A 23,414-nucleotide genomic window follows, 5' to 3' on the forward strand; every position below is an offset into this window, starting at 1 on the left:
TTTTATAAGCACTGCAAGCATATGATCTGCATCATTTTGTAGCATAGAAGCTTTTCTAGACTTACAATAGTTTTTATATTTTTGGCGGATGGTTTTAATTTTGATATTTTTGTCGGCCCATTCCATGTCTAGGGCTTGTACATCTCTAATGAGTTTCTTAGTGAGACCCTTTTCATTAGCCAATTCTTGATCAAATCTATGAAGGTGAGATATTTTAATAACACCTTTCCTAAGCTGGCCGTGAATACTACGCTGTAGAGCAGTGAGAAAGCTATCGAAATGAACTGTATTGAAGACTGCCAATTTCCAACAAAAAGAGGTATGGTTAAAAGAAGAGATCAGTTTACGATTCAGTAGGCTGATATTGAGAGGAGTCCAACGAACCCCTGTCCCTTGTCCCACAGTTTGGAGATGGGTAGGTCCCCCCACGGGCAAAGACTTAGTCGGAAGGAGACAAAGAAATGAGACCCGGAGAATACCATGGTCACTCCATGAATTGAAGGAAACCTCGACATTAGACGAGAAAGGAGTGAGAGAGTGATCTACAAACACGTAGTCTAAGGTAGATATTAATGAAGATCTACGCCATGTGGGTCGAGATAAATTGGTAGCGTCGTAATAACCATTGAGACAAGTAAGACCCACTGAATCCATGGCGAAATTCCAACAACGACCACGTGCGAATTTCATGCCTAGGCGGGAGTCGTCCTCCATCGCTAGTCCCAAGTCGTCATATTTGGATTCGGAAGAAATAGAACAATCCGAATTAAGATCACCTGCCAGGATCAGTTTACCCCTGGGATGCACAGATCTCCAAGAAAGAAGCATATCCGTTAACTTTTGCAGAAACGGCTCAAGAGGAGAGATTCCCTTGTGCCAGTATACATTAACCAGAAGTAGAGTAACCGTAAGATCAAGAGAGAACACCTCCAGGGCCAGGATACCAAAAGGCGTATCCAAAAGCACCTTAGTCCTATAACCCAAAGAAGTTCTTAATCCCATGAGAAGACCCCCCGATGGCCTCCCTCCCAGGCTGGGTCTAGCATTTTGAGAAAAGATATTAAACCCATCTAAAATGGGAGTTGAGAGCATCCAGGTTTCTTGAAGAAAGAAACAATGTGAAGCCCTAATCACAGTAACAGTGTCTAAGTTCGTAAAGAAGTGAGAGTTACCTCTAGAATTCCAGGAGAGAAACCCAAAGCTATTCACAGGAAGAGCATCTGGAGGTAGTTCTGGATTAATCAGGAGGTACTCATTTCCAGAGACCTGCAGTGACCTGTGCCCAATTGCGAAAGTGTCCATTTGATTTGGGCATAAATTGCCTCCCATGGGGCTGTGGGGTTCTTTCCGGATAATATACCATAGTGAGATTATCCCTATATTTTGCATCCCCTCCATTGTTACTGGAGAGCTGAGTGGATTTCAGTAAATTTGCTTCAAAGCCAAGTTGCTTTAACCCTTCCTTATGTCCCATGATCAAATCCAAAACCACTCTTGATTTAAGAATGATATTACTTACATCTACCCGATCATGAATGGGGAAGATAATGCTATCCAAGTCATAGCTAGAGATGAGTGAGAGCGAGGGATGTTGATGGAAGATCTTTAAAATATTTCCACGGTTTAAGCAGATTGGCGTATCTTGGCCCCAGAGGCTGGTAAGTTGTATAATATCCCGAGGAACTTTTGATTCTGACATATTAGGAAGGGAGTCAGAGATCTTTTTAGTAAACTGAGATAAAGAATCAACCGCCAAGTCGGCACCCCTAGCACCTCTTAGTATAGTCCTATTTTGAATAACATTTGGACCCACAGGAAATCTTTCACAGAAATTGAGAGAAGTATTGTAGCGAACAGAATCAAGCCCAGAGGGGGCACCTTCACGGTCCATAATCGGGGCGGCAATAGGTAGACTTGGAAGAGCTGGATTAGAAGGGAGAGGGGCAGAAGAACCCCTTTCTAGTAGAGCTCCCATATCCCCGCCCCTCGTTATAAGCTCAGTAGTCACAGGGAGACCCTCAGTAACAGCAGTGAGCATTGGCTCCAGAGGTAGGGGCGGGGTAGAAGAAGCCCCATCTAGGGACAGGCATAAATTAGATTTAGGCACTGCCCCACATACAGTTTTAAGAGCCAGTATCTCCCGGAAAAGGTGTTTGACCATATCAATGTTAACCAGGTTTGCTGTAGTCATTGGCCGAGTAGTCTCTGAGTGACTCTGAACTGACCCTGATATACAGTTAGATAAGATAGTCGGGGATACTGCATCAGTGGAGGAATCCTTTGCTTTAACAATAGCATTAGTAGTAAGCACAGTCGAGGCATTAACGGAGGTCGGCTTTGGTAAAGTTGGAGTTGTTGTCAGGGTACCAGAAGCCACAGAGTCCACAACCCCCTCGATATTGGGTCCCACTACTAGGGAAGGAATGTTGTTAGTCGAGAGACCATCAACCACACCATCCGGTAAGGGAGATAGAACTGCTGTAGTGGGAAGTAGGTCAGCTGTGGCTGCAGTAGCCACCGTAGTAGGAATAGGGGTCCGAGAAGCCACTGAATCAGCATGATTCCCAGTCCCCTTCGGAACGAGAGTAGTAGATGAGGAAGCCACAGTATTCGCCAAGAAGAGATTTTTAAAAAATTGGTTCGTATAAGAATTTAAATGTTTCACGTTTTTCTGATTTTTAGTTTTCTTCATTTGCTGAGTGATTTTCCTTTTCCTTCCTATACAGGGCACAACTTTTTGATGTAGGATTTCTTTGATGGGTTCAATGGAAATAGATGAATTCTCTGAAGTCGAAATAGATATGAACTCCAGAGAAGAGGCGATAGGGGGACCCTTGGAGAGATCTGCCAATTCTAAAGACCCTCCCATAAGGGGAAGACCTTGTACAATAGAATTAGGAAGCGGACCAGCCGCTTCCTCTTGGACTTTCTCCTCCATTGATACCATCGTAAGTTTGGTATGAGGGGTAGTTAGTACTGGCTTCGATCCAGTGAACTTTCGCAGACCCTCAGAGGTAGTTATCGACATCTTAGCGGGTTGGCTACAAGAATTCAAAACTGGGCCTTGAGGGACCGAAGGACTCTGGCCCTTAACTAAAACTACCTCTTGCATACTTGGCGTGATCACGGTAAGTCCTTTATGTACGGTATGGGCTGCAGAGGGTAGTTGATTAAGAGGAGTAGGGTCATGACCGTGTGTAGGCAAAAGTGGATGTTCTTCCTTTATAATTTTAACTAGCTCTTCAAATCTGTCAAGGCCCTCTAACCTAGAATAAATTTCAGATAAGAGGAGAGAGTGAGATCTGACCTCAGACCATATATTGTCATACAGACTCACAAAGGAACTCAGAACCATATTCAGAGCCGAAATAGTGGGTTGGAAAAGTTTAATTCTTTCATCTGCCTCCTTAAGAGTGTGATGTAAGATCGATTCGCTACCCTGATCCTTTTTTGAGTCTGGGAGTAAACCCCTTTCTTTCAACCAATTTTGTTTCTCTGTGTACTCATCAATAAAATTGATGAGATCAGAAGGAGAGCCTGCAAAGGAATCATCACAAATTTGCTGGGTGACATTATTAGTATTATTGCAATTGGGGCCCAGGTGACTATCAGCAATTGCCCTGTCTGCACATTCTATAATGCTGATGTCGTCAATATCCTGAGCTGAAGGATCTTCAATCTCCAATTTCTTAACTACATCAACTAGGTTAGTATGATCTAATGAAGACACTGTAGGAAGTGAGTGTAAAGATTTAACAAGGGTACTAGATGTGGACCTCTTTCCAAAGAAGTGTGAAATGTTTTTCCCTTGAATTGGTTTCCTTTGGGTACCCAGATTGGATTTTGTTTTGAGGGTGGGATTATGGGATTTGTTAAATGGAGTTTTGAACAAGGTAGGTATCGATTTCCCTTTAGGCGTATATGGAGTACCAGCCACATTAGTAGACAGAATAACATGTATAGTCGAAGTATGATTAATGGCCCTAATTGCAGAGTTAACCTCGAGTGGAGGTTCAGTGGAAGGAAGAGCAGAGTTCCCATTAACCGTTATCCTTGGTAATGCAGAGGCAGTAGCTACAGAGTCAGCCGCCCTAACAGATAGGATAGGCATCCTGGAGTGGGAGTTGGCAGATGTTGAAAGAACAGAATTGACCACATTGTTATTGGAGTAATCCAGATGGCCCTTATCCTTTTGAGGGGTAGCCCCTTTCGCAAGATTAGAGGCTAAGGTAGCTGCTAGGCGTTCTTCCTGTGTGTCTATCGAGATATCATGAGTTCCATTAAAGATGCAGCTATTGTAGACTGCATTGCGGGGTAAACTACCCATAGCATTGAGTACCTCAGACCTATCGCTGACATGAATTTGAGCCCGGGCTAGGGTTTTAAGGAGTAAATGGTTATAAGGGGCATCTGCTGGAGCATGCTGTAAATTCCCCATTGTAGCCGGGGAGGGAGCATCTAACAGAGTAGTAACTGATGAAACAGAGGGTAAATTACCAGTAGCAGACGGAGTCGAGGCCAGTGAGGCCTCCATAGCTGTCTGACTTCGCAGTCCCTTGCGTGTCATTCAGAGAGAACCAGAGCCCAGTAGTAAAAAACAGGGGACTTAAGAATATAACAGTAGAAAGTTAAGCTAAAAGTAGACTGAAATTGCAATGATACCTATTTTATACACCACAGTCGATAAAAATATGAACACAGCAATCTAATAAATGTTGCACTGAAAACCAAGGCAACCTCAGCCAACAAAAAAAAAAAAATAATAATAATAACAATTGTCCCAAAAACACTCTTAGATTAAAAATACAGAAAGAAATGGATCTATGCAGCCCCCCCACCCCAAAACAAAATAGTAAAAACAGATGTATTGAACTAAGGATGAAATGATCTTAGTCCATACGTAATCAAAAAATATTAATTTTAGCAAAAGCCACAATTGTCAGAGGAACCAAGAGGAGCGCTCAGTCTCAGGGTAGGGAACGCCCGACAGCTTGTGGAGCTGCCAGAGTCCGACTCTCCACCCCAGACCCTTAGAGCTAATAAAGTGCTTGGAATGTACTATGCAACGAAATCCAAGTTCAGATTACTCACAGGTCACAGCCAAACAGCACAACAGCGGCTCCAGCCCTTACTGCCTCCAGGGCTTAACGCCGCAAGGGTGGTTGGGCCGGCAATTTGTATCCGGTACCAGTCACGTGATGCGTCACGTGGGCGCAGGAGTCCCCGCCTCCTCCAGGAAGCAGGGGGAGCAGCAAGAGCAGAGCTCGCAGTGCTGCAGGGGAACAGAGAAAATGCACGCACGTTGGAACGTTTACACGTTCAGTCCACCAAGCGCTCCTTCAAATGATTTCAGAACACGCCGCTCGGGCGGTTGGGCCGGCAATTTGTATCCGGTACCAGTCACGTGATGCGTCACGTGGGCGCAGGAGTCCCCGCCTCCTCCAGGAAGCAGGGGGAGCAGCAAGAGCAGAGCTCGCAGTGCTGCAGGGGAACAGAGAAAATGCACGCACGTTGGAACGTTTACACGTTCAGTCCACCAAGCGCTCCTTCAAATGATTTCAGAACACGCCGCTCGGGCGGTTGGGCCGGCAATTTGTATCCGGTACCAGTCACGTGATGCGTCACGTGTGCGCAGGAGTCCCCGCCTCCTCCAGGAAGCAGGGGGAGCAGCAAGAGCAGAGCTCGCAGTGCTGCAGGGGAACAGAGAAAATGCACGCACGTTGGAACGTTTACACATTCAGTCCACCAAGCGCTCCTTCAAATGATTTCAGAACACCTGTGTATATAATGTGCTCTTGCAAAAACAACGTGGGACATCACCGAAGGTCTAAGGAGAGTCACAGCATTGCCTGCATTGCGAATCCCAGCCGACCTTAGTACCGGTCTGAGGTAAATACATCTTAGATTGAGGGACACAGCGCATATCAAGAGAAAATGTGTCCCTTTTGCACTCTATGCCCCGCACAGCGGACACTCCCCCTTACCAGCACCACTCCATGTTCTTGTGAAAGATGCCAGGGGTAGTATCCCCAGCCTAAAGTGGACATATAATGACATTTGGAAGGGGGGTGGAGGGTGATTGTATCAAGATAGGGTTCATACCTGGGGTCTGTTTTATGTAGAGGATAATCTGGTCCCAGTTTGAGCCTGGTTGCTTTCTCCACCAGATGTTCCCTTGATCTGACGGAACCGACTTTCTTTAGCCTGGTGGGTGCCGGCCCATCTGGTCTTGGAGGATTTTCACGAATAGCTTTCCATTTCAAGGCAAATATGGTGTTCTTCACTTGTGAGACCCATCTAGTACTTTTACCACCCCCCAGGCTCATGAAATTGGTCAGGTCCTGCAGATATTTTTCGAGGCCATAATCTGATCCAATGCAGGGCTGGTTTAAGGGCAACCTGTTCTCCCACAGGCAGTGACATCCATCTCCAGATAGACCAAGGCAGATGGAGCACTCTAGGCAAGGAATAATAGTTGTTTCAGGAACTTGTGTTCCGAAGAATCTAGTGCCCCAATGTTACCATAACCCCAAATCTCTGCACCCTAAGTGGACAGAGGCAATACTTGTTTTTTTATACAAATCGAGTGCAGGGGAAATAGCACCTCTACCATGCTTATTCAAAAATTATTTTGTGGACCCACTATACTTCCACATGATGACACTTGATTTTTCAATCTGGGCAGACCACCCCCTCATTCGCTTGGAATCATATTACCTTGTCAGGGTCATCCTCACCGCAATGGGCGTTCCGCATGTGGTTTTGTAAATGCATATCTGTTCCTTGGTGTTATCATTAAATATAAAATACAAACATTCAAAATATCCACTTAAGCATCATTTGAGGAAGAAACCAGAAGATATCACCAGCATTAATTTTTTCACTCAAAGGTACCCTCACATTTGTTCCTTTGTTCTTTCTTAGCCCCTTGTCTCTTCATCGCATGTGGGGCGAGGGGATCTGGATCTGCAACATTTGTGCGGGATTAGAGACACTCCTGCGCAGTATAAATTGTATTTGTATTTATTGTGTTTATATAGCGCTTTAATGCAAAGCGCTTTACATTATAACAACAAGATACATACAAATTATAACAGTAGAAGCAATTTACAGGACATTAATCAAATCATTAAAACAGTAATTAGAGCAATTAACCTGTGAGGGTAAGTAAGGGAAGGAGGGGGTGGGAAAGGGAAGGAGGAGGGAAACAGAGAGGGTGTTAGGATGAAGAAGTAAGGAGGGAGAGGAAAGGTTGAGGGGAAAAAGGAGCAGGTAGGGAGAGGTAAATAGGGGAAGACGTGAGGGGAGAGAGAGAGAGAGATGAAAGGGGCTAAAGGGTATCAGGGTGGGGAATGGAGAAGGAGAGATTTCAAGGAAGAACGGAAGGAGGAAAAGGTGGGGATAGAGCGGATAGAGAGAGGTAGGGAGTTCCAGTGTAGGGGGGCTAGGAGCTGAAAGGAGCGGAAACAGACGGAGGCACATGGGGAAGGGAGGACGGTGAGAAGGAAGAGATCAGCAGATCGAAGGGAGCGGGAAGGGGTGCAGAAACAGATGAGAGATGAGAAATAAGGGGGCACGAGATCATGGAGAGATTTAAAGACAAGACAGAGGAAATGAAATTTTAATTTGGGAGTGAAAGGGAAGCCAACCAAGGTAAGAAAGCGAAGAGGAAATGGAGTTGTGAGGAGCAAGGAGACATAGGGTGTGGATGGCTAAGTGGTAGAGGGATTTGAGGGGGTTGAGATGAGATGCAGGGAGTCCAAGGAGGATAGAGGAGCAATAGAAGAGGCAGGAGAAGATGAGGGAGGATATTAAAAGTGTAGTGGCGTGGAAGGTGAGAGAGGAGCAAACTTTGCGAATGTTGAAAAGGTGGTAGCCGCAGGCACGAGAGGTAAGAGGAATATGGTGGGAAAAGGAAAGGGAGGAGTCAAAGTGAATGCCTACATTGCGAGCGTGGGCAGAGATGGGAAGATTAGAGGGAGGAAAGTGAATAAAAGGTGGAGAGGGGGAGGGAAGAGTGTCGGAGGAGAAGAATAAGACTTCAGTCTTATCAGTGTTGAGGGAAAGAAAGTGGGATGACATCCAGTTTTTAATGGCAGTAAGACAGGAAGAGAGTTTAAGGTGGAGGTCAGGAGAGAAGGAAGAGAAGGAAAGGAAGAGTTGGGTGTCATCAGCATAGAAATTGTGAGAAATACCGCAGGAAGAGATGATGGGGCAAGGAGAAAGGTGTAAAGAGAGAATAGGAAAGGGCTGAGAACCGAAACTTGGGGGATGCCGTATTCCAAGGGGAAGGAGGATGAGGTACGACTGCCCCAGGAGACAGCAAAAGAGTGGGAGGAGAGGTAAGAGAAGAGCCAGTTAAGAACAGACGCTTTGAAACCAAAGGAAGAGAGAGTGTTGAGAAGTAATGGGTGGTCGACAGTGTCGAAAGCAGCAGAGAGGTCAAGGAGAATGAGCACAGAGGATTGTTTAGAGTATCGAGCAGAGAGGAGGGAGTTGAGAACATAAGTGAGAGCCGTTTCTGGAGAGTGTTTAGGTTGGAAGCCAGAATGAGAGAGGGGAAGGAGGGAAAGGTTAGTGACAAAGGCTGAGAGCTGGGAGTAGGCTAAGCGTTCAAGTAATTTGGAGAGGAATGGGAGTAGAAAGATTGGACGGAAGTTTGACGTAAGAAGGGGATGAGCAGAAGGTTTCTTCAGAATAGGAATAGTGGTGGCTTGCTTAAAAGCGGAGGGGAAAGTAGCTGTGGAGAGACAGATGTTGAAGAAGGAGGTTAAGTAAGGAAGGAGAAGAGGGTTGATCTTCGGGATAAGGAGGGTGGGGAGAGGGTCGTTGGGGGCTGACGTAGGATGAGCTTTGGTCAGGAGGAGGGACACATCAGAAGGGGAGACAGGCAAGAAGTCAGACATGGAAGCTGAAGGAGAGGGGAGGGGAGGGAAAAGGGGTGAGTAGGAAGGAGAGGAGATAATGTTTTGACGAAGAGAGAGAATCTTGGAGGGGAAGAAGTCGGCAGAGTCAGAAGGTGAGAGGGAAGATGTGGCTGAGAGGTCAGGGGTAGGTGGGGAGAGAAGACAAGAGAGGGTTTGAAAGATACGGCGAGGGTGAGAGGATTGGAAGTGGAGAAGGTTAGAGTAGTAGGAATGTTTAGCAGAGCTGAGGCAGGAATCATAAAGAGAGTGATAAGAGAAGTAGGAGGTTTGATTGGATAGTGAAGGGAATTTAAGCTAGAGTTGCTCGAGGCGACAGAGGAGACGACGCATTGAGAGAAGTTGAGGGGAAAGCCATGGTTGAGAGGGTTTGCCAGTAGGACGGAAGGAGGAGAGGGGGTAAAGTTGGCCAAGAGTTGAAGAGATATAGGAGGAAAGAGTGGATAGAGCATCATTAGCTGAGAGAGAAGAAAAATCCAGGAGGGAGGAAAGAGAGGAAGAGCAAGTGTCAAAAAAGAGAGAAGGATTAAAGTCATGAAGGTCACGTCAGGAGAAAGAAGTAGGAGAGGGTACAGGAGCAGAAGAAGGAGGAAGGAGAGTAAGGGAGAAGGAGAGTAAGCATGGTCAGAGAGATAGTTGGGTAGTGTAGAGATGGTGGAGGCGGGGTAGGTTGAGATAAAGATGAGATTAAGAGTGGAGCCAGAGGAGTAGGAGAAGAAGGGAGAGGAGAGAGGAGGTAGGAGTCAAGGATGGAGAGAAGAGGGGAAGATTGAAATCGCCAAGTACAGTGAGAGGAGAGGGGGAGGGAGAGATAAGAGAGAGGAGGTGGTCAAGGTCTTTGTAGAACGAGGAAAGGAGGGCCAAGAGGTTGGTAGATGATTAGAAAGGAGATGGGTTAGGGGGTAATAAAGGATTTGTATAGGTATTCAAAGGAAGGCAAGGTAGAAAGAGGCAGTACGGAGGGTGGAGAAAGGTATTTAGGGTGGATGAGGAGGCCAATGCCACCGCCATGACCCGAAGAACGAGAGATATGAGAGAAGGAGGAAGAGGAGGTGGTGAGGGATGCAGGGACAGTGGAGTTGTGAAGTGGGATCCAGGTTTCGGTTAGACATAGGAAATGAAGGTTAATATGAAATGTCCAAACCAGCTGTGGTCCTATTGCAGAGGGATCTGACGTTCCAGAGTGCGATGTTGATGAGGCTGGTGGGTTGGACAATAGGGGGGTAGATAAGGTTGGGGCAAAGAGGGGGATTTGGTGTGGGGTGAGAGGAGTGGGGAAGAGGGTTGAGGAAGGGAATGGACATGAGGTAAAGGGGAATGGAGAGTATGAGAGGGAAGGGGCAGGGGAAAGGGGGGTGGGACGAGGGGAGAGAGTAAAGATGACGGGGAGAGAGGATTCTGGCAATACGCATAACAGGGTGGAAAGAGTATTGTGACGAAGAGGGAGTAGGAGGAAAGAGGAGGAAGGAGTATAAGAAGAGAGAGAGTGAAAGATAGAAGGAAGGCGTCAGTGGAGAGATAGAGCAATCAGGGCCAGGGAAAGCAAGTCTCAGATCAGAGGGCTCGGGTGGGGGAGGGAGGTTGTGGGAAAATAAGGGAGCTAGAGATGGTGGGGTAGCAGTCAGGAGAGCCTAGGTAGATGCAAGCAGATCACTTATCAGAAAGGGCCAGTGGTAGCAGATGGCCAACCGGGGGATGAAGAAACCTGGAAGTGGCTGGGAAGCCCACAGATAGGAAGGGTCAGGTGGTGACTGGCCGGCTACAGAAATAAATGGGAGCTAGGTAGTAGCAGGAGGTCCACAGTTCAGAGAGTACAAGGTGGTAGTAGGCGGCCCATGGGAGATGAGGAAACAAGTAGGTGGTAGGAAGCCCAGCTCTAAGGAAGGACCAGATGGTGAGAGGTGGACCATAAAAATAGATTGGGCTCGGGTGGTAGCAGGAGACCCTCAGTTCAGAAAGTCAGGTGGTAGTAGGAGATCGTTGGTAGATGGAGACTCCTGGGGGTGGAGGTCCATGGGTGGTTACAGTTGGACCACAGTTCTGGAAGTCCCAGATGGTAGCAGGTAGTACGTGGTAGATGGAGAGAAGGAGCAGGAGCTGCAGAAGGCACCGCCAAAGTGTCCCAGGAGTGCCAGGAGTGCAGAGGGGATGAATAGGGAGGAGGATCCAGGAGACAGTAGAGCTGGCTTTGGTTCGAGGCACCCAAAGGAGCTGGAGAAGGCACAGCCGAAGTGCCCCAGGAGTGTAGAAGGGCTGATTAGAGAAGAGGGTCCGGGAGAAAGCAGAGCCGAGTATAAAGCTTTTTCCATAGTGCACTCTCTCGCCCCATTCTTTGCTAGCGGGAGGATAATATCACCTGGATGGCATACAAATGAAAAATTAAATAAATAAATAAACATCTTGCTCACAAATGTTTGCTTAAGGGCAACAGCAGAAAAGACTTAAATGTCAATGTTCTATGGCAGAGACTGTATGGAGGGGCGCACAGTCCTGGTGTGTACCTGGCGTCCCTGAGTTTCTAGATGGTTGAGCTACTCCAAGCTCATTGCTTTCAGGCTGTCCTCTACATTGCATTAGAGAAACACAGGTCACTTAGACTTGTGGAGGAACCGAAACCATAATAGTGAATGATGGAAGATTTCAAAACAATCATAACCAATATCTTTGCTTTAATCAGCCTTCCAGTCCATTGAACTTTAGCTCGCTTCCGCTATTCCATAAAGGATCCAGCCATTTGCAAGTCTGTGTCCAATGGTAATAGTCTAACCTGAACTATTAGGTTGCGTCACCACTGTACCGAACGCAAGAAAACCCAAGCATGTTTCGGCCTTCTTGGGCCTCCTCAGTGCAGCAAAGGTTGGTTCCCTATTGCACAGCATGCAAGGGTGACAATTCTGGGCATACCCATTCTTGCTAAGACTGACAGACAAAAGCCATAAAGTGATGGAGGGAAGGTTTTGAATCAATCATGACCATGATAATTACTCTTTGCAGAACCAGTCAGAAAAGGTCTCAAAAGAGTTTGGACCCAACAAGTTCACTCCCCTCACCATGCTGCATCCTGGGTTAAATGCTGGGCGTTGAGCACGCCTCATTATAGGTTACATCTTGCTCTCATTTTCATGCATAGCCTATGACAGTAGGATTCTATGCATTGGGCTTTGACCACTGTCCTGATGAGGGACACCCAATAACTTTCATATAAGTACATTTATCCAAGGTTAGAACAAAGGGATACATCACGAAAGTGTGGCACTAGACCAAAACGTATTAGTCCTGCTGGACTGGGAGGGGTTAGTAGTCAAACAAATCGGGAAAACAAGGATAGGAATTTTCTCTCAGCCCAAAGTGGGTCTCCGTTGCTCACTAAAGGTCCCCCTGGCAGAGTGCAGTGACTCGAGGTGAGCTGAACAACCCAGGGACTCAATGGAACATCTCTCCCTTGCTCCGATTCCACAGTACTCAGTTTTACCAGGGCCTGAGCTGTGGAGTGAGTACAGGGTAGGAGGAAGTGCCTAACGGTCTAGCTCCAACCCAAAAAGGTAGACTACAAGAAAACAGTGGGAGCAAGGAAGGATGAAGTTCCATAAGGGCATATTCTGAAGGACCTGTTTTCTGGAGCCAATGCCCTAATCTGCTTTCTATCTCCTGGCCATCCACCCGTAACACAGGGTTTCATGTCAATCCCAGGCAGAGGAAGCTTTTATTGACTCCAGCATACTTTGTCATTGCTTTGGCCATTGCCTTTGGTCATTACCGTCATCTTTGGGGATGTCTTGGTCTTTGCCTTGGTTTTTATATCAGTCTATTCTGTAAACGTGCTAGCAGTGGAAACACTTTATCAGATTCCTCTCACCCGAGGGGTTTCTCTTGCTACTGAGGGAATCCCTTTATTTGGTCCCTCTTGCCCTAGGGATTTCTCATTTACAATTGCAGGTAGGAATGAGCCCCCCATACTGGGTACTTGTGAGTAGGATCTGTCTCCTTCCACCTGGGTTCTCATCTAATAGAATATTCTTTAGTTGGGTTTGTGGCAAATGCCGCTGTGACTAGGATCTGGACTAGAGGACCTAGCTGGCGTCTCTTTAGTGGTTTTCTCAAGATTTGGCTGCTGGCAACCTCTGGGCATAGGTTGCTAACCTTTCCCTTGGACCGGATTTTGGCTTAATTGCTACAATTAGGTCCTGTTTAGTCTATTTTTGTCTGGCTGGCCTCCTATCCTTGGCCACCATATCCTAACTCTCTTCTACTCCTAGTCTGTTTCCACTCACATTTCCAAAGGTCTCTCTCTGGAACGCTGTTCTAAGACCCACCAAGTCTGGAGGCTTCTGCCTCATTTTTATACAGGTGTGGAATAATTGATGGATATAATGAGTGTTCTGATTCTTGTGTCAGTTTCCCCATGGCTGCGCTGGGCTGTGATATGTCATCTCCTAAAGGATCCATCTCCTTCCTAGGTGCATGGCTGTGAGTCCCCCTTATTCTTCTTTGTCAGTTTTGATTATTGTGTTTAGCCTGTGCCCCAGCCCAAATGGTCTAAGTCTACCATGGGGGTCTAAAAGCCTCGTCATTGTGGCCCCTTTGATCCCAGGTCATAGCCCCCCTGCACATTAGTTTGTCCCACTATTCTCTGCACGTTCACGAGGAGCATAAACACTCATGCAGAGACAACCATGAGTTACTACTTCAGCGTCGGTCAACGCTCTACGTTGGTTGCCGCAAAAGCAATATGTGCTTCCAGGCAATATGTGCTCAGTTGTACATAACAGAGTGGACAATAACACTGAAAAACACCAAAAATATTAAATAAATATATAAAGGACAGTGGGGAAGGGGTTAAATGGGTGATCAGGATGGGGTTGGGGTGGCTTTAAAAAGGGTGGAAAAAAGGGAGCCTGGAGGGCATGTGCCCAAATAAAAAAACAAATATAAATCCGTGTTTTCAATGTTTTGTCCGCTCTGTTATGTACCACTCTGTTTTTGTGATCGGTAAGATCACATATAACCCACGTGGAAGCATAGCTAGAAGCCAAACAGTACTGCAAATCATGTTCTGATCTCAAATGTTCACCATTATAGGGCTCACTTTCTTGGAATTTGTCCGCCTGTAACACATGTAGTGATTCAACAGCATATCTAACCAAACAGTGGCCAGTACACAATATTACATTGGTTTTCTGCACAACACTTTCCAGGAAGTAAGGGTTTTTGAGAGACAAAGTGGTGTGTATTCTCACAAAAGAAGCTATTAAAAGAGGAACATTATTTACGCACTATCATTGTAAACTGGCTCTTTTTTTAAGTTTATATGAAATCATCACATCCAGTTTATATTGTAGTCACGATAGCATTACACTAACTGAGCAACGTGCATTATCAAAGCTTAGAATAAGCATTTAAATTTGAAGTCTTCATTAACCTGTCCGATAGCACAGCGATGCAGGTTCGAATCCCGGCAGGGCCAAATATAGCCTTTCATTCTTCCGAGGTCGATAAATGAGCACCACACACCGTGGGTAATGATAAGCAGCACTCAGATACCTGAGGGTTCGTAGCGCTATATAAATGCTAAATTATTATTATTATTATTATTATTATTATTATTATTATTATTATTATTATTATTATTATCATTCCTCAATGGATATTCTGGTACACTCCTTCTGATTTCTTTTTTTTTTAAACTGCCATTTCCTAACCTCAGGTGAAATAAGCACACTTTAGCCATATTACAAAAGGAACTTGGCTGTTTATAATTCTTCCTTCTCCTAAGTAAATGTTGGTCCAAATGCGTAGGCATTAGAAACACGAGTTGTTTCCAGTGCTGTGCGGTGCTGTGCGGTGCGACGGTCTTTCTCTGAGAAAGGAGGAATCACGCACCCAGTGATTCTATTCCCTGTAACCAAAGAGTAGTGAGGTTCTTCTCAAGTCCCTCACGGGTGTTGCATGAATAATTTGATTTTTCATTAACTGAATGTAAATGGCAGTTGAAGACGTATTCATGATTGTGTACTCGCTTCGATATAATCCAATAACTAATCACAACAAATACAGAGAGATGCACTTCATACTGTTTGTCTTTGTGTATTGCATTGTAGCAGTAGTATCTGCATAGTACATGCTAGATCCAGTTTGCCTGCAGGCATGTGTTTCGCACCCACAAGCTTCTTCAGGGAAGTACAGTGAACTTTGATATGAATTCATGCTGTACGCGTCCATAGACATCTCAGGTATAGGCAAGCATAATGTTCTTACTAAGCTAATATAAAACTCTACTAAACAGCTGTATATAAGCAATCTATGAGCATGACGCCGGTGTGCATGAGTGGGCTCATGTCAAAGGTTTTTTCAAAGGGTGGACTCAGTCCCGCCCAGCTAAAATGAGAAACATTGAATGTCCTCTTCGAATTTATGAATTAAAGTTGCCCTTGGGGATCGAACTACAGTTATCAGGTGTGCAGGCCAGACACTTCACCACTGCCCTGTATAACCTGATGAAAAATAATAAACTAAAGGTGAAATGTCCCATTTTGGTACTGCAAGTTCCAGGGACAACATTTGTATTGGTTGGTTCTTGGAATTTAAAACATGCACACCTTTTAACGTTTTCAAAAACACTATTAGAAGAAAATATGCTCTCTTTGTTTTGTGTGTGTGTTGATGTTATGAAAGGCAAATGCCATTCGTCCTGTGCAATTTGGGTGTTTATGTAAAGCCAATTAGATGAAATGTGCATATTTCACCTTGATATGCTGATTTCCGGTGACGTCACATCCCATTGCATTTGTTGATGAGCCCCCCCACTTTAATTTTTAGGACTTGACCACTGCAGACAGGTGCTCATGTGGTTGTCCTTCACGCACTGCTAGTGCACTCAAGCGCTCTGTTGTGGCTGCATTAGTCCACTGAACATTTGCATCCAACCAGCAATTGCCACTAGTAATGTTTTGCCTGCTCAGAAACATCCAAACAACATGCTTACGTCATGGAATGATAGAGATTGGGGGCCCGATTCTCAACCTGATCTTTAGTACCGAAAAGGTTGTTAAAAGGGTTAACAACCTTTTCGGTACTTAAGACCTTTTCTGAAGGTGGCGCATTCTTCCGAAGTTGATAGGAATGCGCCCCTTTCGGAATACATGTGGCAGTTGGTAGGATGGGTTAGAAACCAACCTAGCAACCGCCACATTTGATGCCTGGCTTTTTAGAAGGGTATTCTTGTGGCGCTCAGATAGAGATGTGAACAGGAACACTTTATTTCAGTGCAGGAGTGCTTTTATTTTTACTTCAGTGCACGCTTTATTTCAGTAAAGGAGTGCTTTTATTTTACTTCAGTGCTGGAGTGCTTTTATTTTACAAGAAATTTCCAGGTGCTGAAAGCCTTTACTCCAGAGAACATCCTCATGTGCTGACTCATCAGGCATGGCTCCATAGGCCTGGTCTTCAGGTGCAGACTCATCGGGTGTGACAGGGCGTGGCTGCAGGCAGGCCAGAGCTACTGGGCATGGCCGGGAACAAGACTATATAGATCCACTGATCCCTCAAGCAAACGCTTCATGTTACTTTGTACTTCCATGCAACATAACGCTCACCGCCGCCTGGACCAGCTACTTACCTCGTGATCTTGCAACAACAGCATCCTTACCTGGACTCTGGCTCGAATTTCACAGCAAAGCTCCATCTTCTTGGCAGATTCTGCGCTCTCTGTCCCACAAAGCCGAAGTCCTGAAATGAGAAAAGAAGACAAGACAAGTTTAGAACCCCCGAAAACACCCAACCCACGGTCACGCCGCATTTAAAAACCCAGGCGCTCCCTATGGCACCATTAAAGGCTACTTACCAGCTGTCGGACATCTCAGCCCGCTCCTCCGTACCGCTGGCTCCGCTTCTTCTACCACAGCTACCGCTGGCACCGCTACACCACCTGCAAGGGGAGAGAGCAGAGAAAAGAGACATTACATACAAAGGACAGAGAACGAACTTTAAAAATACAATTACAACAGTCGGAAGACAAGCGGGCAAGTGGAAACAAGGGAAACACTTACCTGCAAGAGAAGTGGACTAGTCGCAGCTGGCCTGGACTTCCACGACAAAGGACCAGGGAACAAACGCCCCTGCAAGAAGCAGCAGGATGGAGAGCTCATCATCATCATTCAGCAGGTGAGCCTCAAGAGTAGTGCAACCCCAGGGATGCCACATCCAGGGAGAAGAGGTCTGGAGAAGGGGTCAGGGACCACAGGCTGCATACTCATACGACCGCCCTTATATTCACGCAGGAACCGCACTGCTCATCACCGCAGTTCCCCACACAGATGCAGAAGGAGGAACAGACAAGAGGAGTTTCATCCCTGGGAGGGCTGTGACTGTGCCCCAACGCCTCCGCAGAGACCAGGGGAGCATTACAGAACGCAAAGCCCCCTACGAATCTCTGCCTCAGCATTATGGAAACTTCAGAAACGGACCAGTTGGCCCAGTTACTGGGAGAGTTACGGGCTGAAGTTCATGCCTCAAGACAGGAAACCAATGCCTTAAGGAGGGACCTCATTGTGAATCGAGAATGCATGGACGATTTAGCAAGGCAGATGCTCCAAGCACAGGCTGGCCAAGCCCCATTACCGGGGCTGGCCCACCCTATGCCGCCACCACAGTCAAGGCCAATGCCCGTACAGGTGGTTCTTTCAGGGGTGGTTCCCTTAGCTCTGCCCGAACGCTTCACTGGTGATACAAATAAGTACGCTGTATTCATGAATCAATGCCGCCTTCATTTCCTGTGCAGACCAGGGGCCTTCACCAATGATCAATCTAGGGTGGCATTTGTACTTTCATATTTGGGAGGAAGTGCGGCAGACTGGTCTATACCCTTGGTAACTCAAGATGACCCCTTGCTTCGGGACTTTGGGGGTTATCAGCACAAAATGGAGAAACTATTTGCACGCCATGCCAAAGGACAGGCTCTGGACAATTAATTATTGTCACTCCGGTAGGGTAACCAAGATTTGTTAACGTACATCGCCTCCTTCAACCGTCTTATAGTCCAAACAAATTGGCCAGATGGAAAAAGAACTACGCTCTTTCACCGTGGATTACGAGGGGAGCTTAAGGACGTTCTAGCCCAAGTAGTAAATCCCCCAGAGGGGTGTGCCGAATATATTGACCTAACAGTTCAACTCAATCATAGATTGCTGAATCGGAAAATGGATAGAGCCAGACCCGAAGGGCGGTCGGTCTATGTGCGACCCTGTGAGAATCAGGCCAAGCCACATGAACGGTCGGAACCAATCCAGATCAGGGGCTTGCGGAGCCCTTTCACCAAGGCGGAAAGAGAAAAAAGAAGACAGCAACAGCTCTGCTTGTATTGTGGGAAAGCAGGACACTTTCTCCGAGAATGTCCGGTGAAACCACCCAGGAGAACAGTCGGAGCAACTGACAAGAGTGAAGAAGAACTGGACTCGGAAAACTCCAATGCCTGGCAAGTGTAGGGGTCCACTTGTCGAGCGGTGAAAAGAAACCAATACAGACCTCACACCTAGTCATCCCGGTGCTCTTGGTAGACCACGAACACTCATTGAAAATGCATGCTTTAGAAGCATATATTTACAGTGGAGCTGTGGGGAATTACATTGACCAAGATTTGGCTATCCGGCTAGGTCTTCCTCTCTGACAGAAGCAGAGATTGGAAAATGTTACAGTGGTTGATGGATCTCAGTTATCATCTGGCCCAGTGAAGCATTATACCGAAAAAGTTATGCTTCTGTGTCAGGGAGGTCACCAAGAGGACCTCACCTTCGATCTCATTGGTGCTCCTCAGTTCCAAATTATACTAGGGATGCCTTGGCTGGAAACCCATAATCCCAACATCAACTGGCATAAAAGAGTTCTGACTTTTCCCCGATACTGTGCTAACACCTGTTTCAACAAAGAATGCTTAGTGAAAGATCACACTAAACCAAGTTCAAAGAAAGGATTTGTATTAGGTCTCACCAGTTCTTCACCCTCTGAATACCTGGATTACCAAGATGTATTTCAAAAGGAGCAAGCGAATACCTTACCCCCGCACAGAATGTAAGACTGCCAAATTGATCTTGTACCTGGAGCCCAGATTCCTTGCAGTTGGATTTACACCCTAACGGAGCAAGAAAAGCAACACTTAAAAACATACTTGGATCAGTATTTCGCCAACGGCTTCATTCGCCCGTCAAAATCACATGCATCCTCGGCCTTATTTTTCGTGCCTAAGAAGAAGGGAGACCTGAGAACTTGCATTGACTACAGAGCCCTCAATCAGATCACGGTAAAAAAACAGTACCCATTGCCAGTCATTCCAGAACTTCTGGATCAAGTAAAAAACGTGCAAATTTATACCAAATTGGATTTACTAGAGGCCTACCATCTGGTAAGAGTCAAAAAAGGGAATGAGTGGAAGACAGCCTTTCGCACAAAATATGGCTTTTACGAATATCAGGTTATGCCCTTTGGGCTATGTAATGCCCCCGCAGCATTCCAATATTTTATGAACAACGTGCTCCATGAACTATTGGACGTGTGCGCACCCGTCTATATCGACAACATCCTCATTTACTCAACCACCAAGGAGGATCATGTCAGACATGTCCGGGCTGTTTTAGAAAGCCTCGACAACATCGGCTGTACGCCAAGTTGGAGAAATGCTTCTTTCACGTGACAGAGGTTGAATTCCTCAGGTTTATACTCACACTGCGAGGGGTACACATGGACACGCACAAAGTAGATACCATCCTTCAATGGCCCTCACCAACTTCCACGAAAGGTGTACAAAGTGTACTCGGATTTGCCAATTTTTATCGTCGGTTCATCCCAGGATTCTCCCAGATTGTTCACCCGATCACATCCCTGCTGCGAAAGAACAAATGGTTTCAGTGGACCACAGAAGCAGGAGAAGCCTTCCAGACACTAAAACGAGCATTCACATCAGCACCAATTTTACAGCATCCCCAACCCGAATTGCCATACGTCGTCGAAACCGATGCTTCCAATGTAGCAATGGAAGCGGTTTTGTCTCAGCCAGATGCCGAAATAGGACAATTAGATCTCGTGACTTTCTGGTCTCGTAAGTTCTCCGCTCCCGAATTGAACTATGCGATCACAGATAAAGAAATGTTAGCAATAAAAGCGTCATTCAAGGCATGGAGGCATTACCTTCTTGAAGTCAGGCACAGTCACTATCATTACGGACCATTATAACCTACAATATCTGAAAACCGCAAAAGCACAATCATCACGTCAACTCCACTGGGCTCTCTTTTTTGCGGAATATGACTTTGTCATTGCCTACAGATCCAGAGTACGCAATGGAAAAGTGGACGCCCTATCAGGAATGAGCGAAAGCGAAAAGGCGTTCACCACACCAGACCCCGTGACAATCATTCCTGAAGAACGAATTCTGAACACGATTGCAGCAACTGCCACTTTGGACAACCTTAAAAATGACCTTCAACAGGATGAACACTTGATGAACCAATCAGAACAGCAGGAATGGCTGTCAAGAGGAGACCAATACACTATCGTGAACAATCTACCGCACTTTCAAGGGACGCTGTACGTTCTGGATAAAGTACTGCAAAACCAAATTATAGCAAACTACCTTGACTCTTTAATAGAAGGACATCAAGGAATGGCTAAAACTCAAGCTAAGATAAAGAAAAATTACTGGTGCCCCACGTGGCGACAAGATATTGCCCAGTTCATCACGACCTGTGGTGTTTGCGCTCAACACAAGTCTCAAAAACAAAGTCCTGCAGGCCTTCTACGTCCCTTGATGGTGCCCCCGTGCCTTGGCCTACGCTGTCTATGGATTTTATTACTGATCTTCCCCCGTGCAACAGATACAACACCATCCTGGTCATCTGTTCTCTAAAATGGCCCATTTCATTCCTCTAAAAGGGGTCCCGACGGCCTCTACTGTGGCCACCATCTTTTTGGAACAAATTGTCCGACTACACAGATTCCCATCAATATTGATATCAAACCACGGAACTCAGTTTGTCTCAGCTCTCTTGAGGAGATGTTGCAGAATCGCCAAAAAAGGCCTTCGATTGTCCACAAGTCATCATCCCCAAACCGATGGCCAGACCGAACGGACCAATCAAACTCTAGAGCAGTACTTAAGGTGGATGTTACAACAAACCAAAGATACCTGGAAGGACATACTCTGGTTGGCCGAATATGCATACAGCAATTCCATCCACACCAGTACAGGACAAACGCCATTTTACACAGTATATGGTTGACATCCACGAACATCTGTCTTTGATTCGCTTGAAGCACTGGAGATGCCAGTGGTAACAACCTTACATGAAACCATCACTTAAGTCCTTAAGCAGGCAGCAGAAAATTTGATCAGAGCTAAAGAAAAGCAGAAACAGTTTGCAGTCCGACACCGAAAAGAGGCTACAAATTATCAGGTCGGGGACAAGGTTTGGTTAGCTTCCAAAAACATTTCTCTGAAGGGGCCACACATCTTCCATCCAAGGTACCTAGGACCCTATTCCATCAAAGCTGTTATCAACCCTGCAGCCATGAAATTAGAATTACCGGCCGACATGCGGATCCACCCGGTGTTTCATGTCTCCCTCCTAAAACCATTGAGACAAGGAACTCGGATCAATACTCCACCGGATCCCGAAATAGTTGAAGGAGAAACAGAATACGAAGTTAAAAGGATCCTAGACTCTAAGATGGTCCGGTCCAAGCTATACTACCTTATAGACTGGAAAGGTTATGTACCCCAAGATCGGGCCTGGGAACCCAGTGAACATGTCCACGCTCCACAATTAATCAGGCAGTTCCACCGGAACAAACCCACTAAACTAGGGCCAAGGGGGGAACCCCCCTTGAGAGGGACCTTGAGGGGGAGTGCTATCATGGCCACAGGCCCCAGAACACAAAGACCACACCATCTAGTGACAGGGCCAATGGGTCACTTGACTCACTTATGTCCCTTTGGGACTCATAAACACAGGGGCCCTGGCTGGACTCAGTCCTGGCTCTTTTGGCACCAGGCTCATATAGAGATGTAAGCAGGAACACTTTATTTCAGTGCAGGAGTGCTTTTCTTTTTACTTCAGTGCACACTTTATTTCAGTGCAGGAGTGCTTTTATTTTACTTCAGTGCTGGAGTGCTTTGATTTTACAAGAACTTTCCAGGTGCTGAAAGCCTTTATTCCAGAAAACATCCCCATGTGCTGACTCATCGGACGTGGCTCCCTAGGCCTGGTCCTCAGGTGCTGACTCATCAGATGTGGCACGGTGTGGCTGCAGGCAGGCCAGAGCTACTGGGCGTGGCTGGGAACAAGACTATATAAACCTACCGATCCCTCAAGCAAACGCTTCACGTTACTTTGCACCTCCATGCAACATGACGCTCGCCGCCGCCTGGACCAGCTACTTACCTCGTGATCCTGCAACAACAGCATCCTCACCTGGACCCTGGCACGAATCTCACGGCAACGCTCCATCTTCTTGGCAGATCCCGAATCGACGCCACAGCACCTGCGCTCTCTGTCCCACGAAGCCGAAGTCCTGAAACGAGAAAAGAAGAGAAGACAAGGTTAGAACTCCCGAAAACACCCAACCCACGGTCGCGCCGCATTTAAAACCAAACACACACCCTAAGGCACCATTAAAGGCTACTTACCAGCTGTCGGACCATCTCAGCCCGCTCCTCCGTACCGCTGGCTCTGCTTCTTCTACCGCAGCTACCGCTGGCACCGCTACACCACCTGCAAGGGGAGAGAGCAGAGAAAAAAGACATTACATACAAAGAACAGAGAACAAACTTTACAAATACAATTACAACAGCGGGAAAACAAGCGGGCAAGTGGAAACAAGGGAAACACTTACGTACAAGAGAAGTGGACTAGTCGCAGCTGGCCTGGACTTCCACGACAAGGGACCAGTGAAGGAACTTGGTTCCCTTCAACAAGCGCCGATGCCAGAAGCAGCAGGATGGAGAGCTCATCATCATCATTCAGCAGGTGAGCCTCAAGAGTAGTGCAACCCCAGGGAAGCCATATCCAGGGAGAAGAGGTCTGGAGAAGGGGTCAGGGACTACAGGCTGCATACTCATACGACCCCCCCTTATATTCACACAGGAACCGCACTGCTTATCACCGCAGTTCCCCACACAGACGCAGAGGGAGGAACAGACAAGAGAGGTTTCATCCCTGGGAGAGCTGCGACCGTGCCCCAACGCCTCCGCAGAGACCAGGTGAGCGTAACAGTGTGGTGTTATTGATATCAGTTGAATATGTGCAGTCAGGTGGGTGAGCACCAAGACTGTGTTCTGGCTGTGTTTGGCCTGTAGGACACTTATGTTTGCAGCTAGGCCAGTTTGTCATGGGATATAGCTGCGTTTTATAAGAGTGATGAGGTGTTTATGGGGTAATGTTCGTATGTGAGAAGCTAGGCCGAAATTGATCGCGGTGTATAGCTGTTTTCTAATTGAGTGATGGT

The sequence above is a fragment of the Ambystoma mexicanum genome, chromosome 11 (genome assembly GCF_040938575.1).
Source record: "Ambystoma mexicanum isolate Mex_15411 chromosome 11, UKY_AmexF1_1, whole genome shotgun sequence".
Lineage (NCBI taxonomy): Eukaryota > Metazoa > Chordata > Amphibia > Caudata > Ambystomatidae > Ambystoma > Ambystoma mexicanum.